Genomic DNA, 2,538 nt, shown 5'->3' with positions numbered 1-2,538 from the left:
ATAGAGAACTAGTCATTTCTATGTGAGATTGTTGTCCCCACACATGACAATTCCCCTCGTTCCATGTGTTTATACAATATCAAAAGTTAATAATAGGAAGAAATTAAGAGGTGTAAGCTTAGGACACTGAGTTCTTATAAGATTAGTGCTTGCTTGTGCCTTACATTTATTTATAGCTTTCTCTCAATAACAGTTGCCTTAATTTAGACACATGGCAACATTCGACAGCACAATCATGTGCTCTGTCTCATAAATTTGATTTGTGAGATGACAATCAAAAGGATAGAGCATTTTAAGTTGTTCAACAATAATTAAGATAAAATGGGAATTTTTTTCTTTTTCTCTGAAAGTCTCTGATAACGGGAGAAAATTTGGGTCTCCTGTTGAAAAGGAGGGAAGATTTGTCCAGAAAGAAAATTCTTACCAGAGCTACTTTGCAAGAACAGGCACCTAAAGTCTAGAGAAGAACTTATCTATGGGATGTGTCTCAATCCTTTTTAGTCAGTGGCATTAGGTTCCTTACTTTCTTCAAGTGTGTTACCTGTCAAACTTTTTTGGAAAGAAATGGTATATTCACCTTACTTTCTCAAACTTATGGATAAGTTATCCTAACAGAGATAACTTATCCTAACAGAGAATCTTATCCTAACAGAGATAGTCTCTTTTGTGCTCTTATTGTCTTAAAATTAGGCAATTCTTAGCATATCTTGTTCACCTCGGTGGAATGAGTAGTCAGGCAGAGGGACTTGGGTTGGGGAAAAAACCTGCAGACTTCTATATCACAACCATCAAAAAGTATAAAATTAATCCCAATCCCTGCTTATTGAGGATATTGAAATCTTTAAAATTTTGGCCATCCAGTCAGTCATGTAACAATCCTCATTGTCCTTGCTGAGAATCACATACTATCAGTGATAAAGCACAATAGTGTGGCATCAAAATATATTTGACTCCCCAGTTGGTTTGATATATCAACCCTACTTCTAGATCAGCAGTTCTCAACTCCAACTACCCATCAAGATCACTTTAAGATTTATTAAAATAGTGCCATTGCCAAAGTCCCACCTCAGACTCATCAAATAAAATTTGAAGGTTGAGATATAAGATGATGAATCAGTGATTTAGAAATACTCCGAGGTGATTGTACTATGCACCTAGGATCAAGAAGCACAAGCCTAAGCTGCCAGCTCTATGCTACCCAGTCCCTTATCTTGGAGCCTTCCAAGACAGGGTGAGGTGTGAGGCCATGCATTGTTCAAGGTCTGCATTATCACATCAGCCACACAGGAAATGTTTTGAACTCTGTTCTCATGAAGAGTTTCTCTCACAACTAATTGAGTGTTCTCAATCCCTATCATTATCTTTATAGGTATAATGACACCATGGTGCCTCACCCAGGTTTCTATGGAAGACTCATTACGCATGCATGACTGATTAAATTATTGGCTCTTGACTATCAACATAACCTTGAGCTTTATCTTAGTCTGTTAGTGTTATTATAAAGGAATTCCTGAGGTTAGATAATTAATAAAGGAAAGTGTATTTAGTTCATGGTTCTGCAGATGTACAAGAAGCCTGGTGTCAGTATCTTCTGGTAAGGGCCTCAGAAAGTTTACACTCATGGAGGAAAGGATTACATTCAAGAGGAAGAAAGCAAGAGAGAGAAGACTGGGGGTGGTTTCAGGTTCTTCTAAATAATTACTTCTCAGGGAAACTAGAATTGAAAACTCATTAACTCCTATGAGAATGGCACCAAGCTGTTCAGGAAGAATCTGCTCCCACAATCCAAACACCGCCTACAAGACTCCATCTCCAACATGAGGATGAAGCATTGAGATGTGGTGGGGTCAAATAAACCATATCCAAACCATAGGAAGCCCCTCTACAGTACCCAGAGGTTGAGGGTTGGGTTGAAAGTACCAACCCTCTAGTACTGTCTTGATCTTTCCAGTGACCAGCTGCCATCCAGAAATTACCTAGGGGCTGCCAGTCATCAACCAATTTATTAGCATACAAAAATACATCACTTTGGAGTTTCTAAAGATTTTAGGAATTTTAAGCCAGGAAGCAAGATCAAAGACCAACTATATATTTCACAGTACCATGCATACACTTGTCATATTTATATCTGTTTGGAAATGGAAGTCCAAATCTCTAATGAGCTTATTAGATGCATAAGTTTCTAAGAAACACTAGTGTCAATATGAAGGGATAAGCTGAGGCACAAAATATAAATTTGGATCATTTACTTAAGTCAAGATGAGGACAGCTACCTGGAACATTCAGTCTCAAGTACCTCAGATATGAGTTTTTAACTGGTTTTTAAAGCCAAAATGGAAAGAAGGAGTAGACTGGTACAAAGTTGTCTGTCAGAAATTCTCACTGGTTTACAGAAATAACACTGACTGGTGATTGGTTACATATTATTGAACCACAGGGTATGAGCTATAAAGTCCAGCATAAGGACATTGTATGGGTAACATACAGTTATTTATGGTGGCAATCAGTCTAGTGTCCACATAGCAAGCTCCTTCAAGA

This window comes from Carlito syrichta, unplaced genomic scaffold, assembly GCF_000164805.1.
Source record: "Carlito syrichta isolate Samal-C Ts95f unplaced genomic scaffold, Tarsius_syrichta-2.0.1 Scaffold303355, whole genome shotgun sequence".
Taxonomy (NCBI): domain Eukaryota; kingdom Metazoa; phylum Chordata; class Mammalia; order Primates; family Tarsiidae; genus Carlito; species Carlito syrichta.
Note: the sequence above shows the minus strand (reverse complement) of the source record.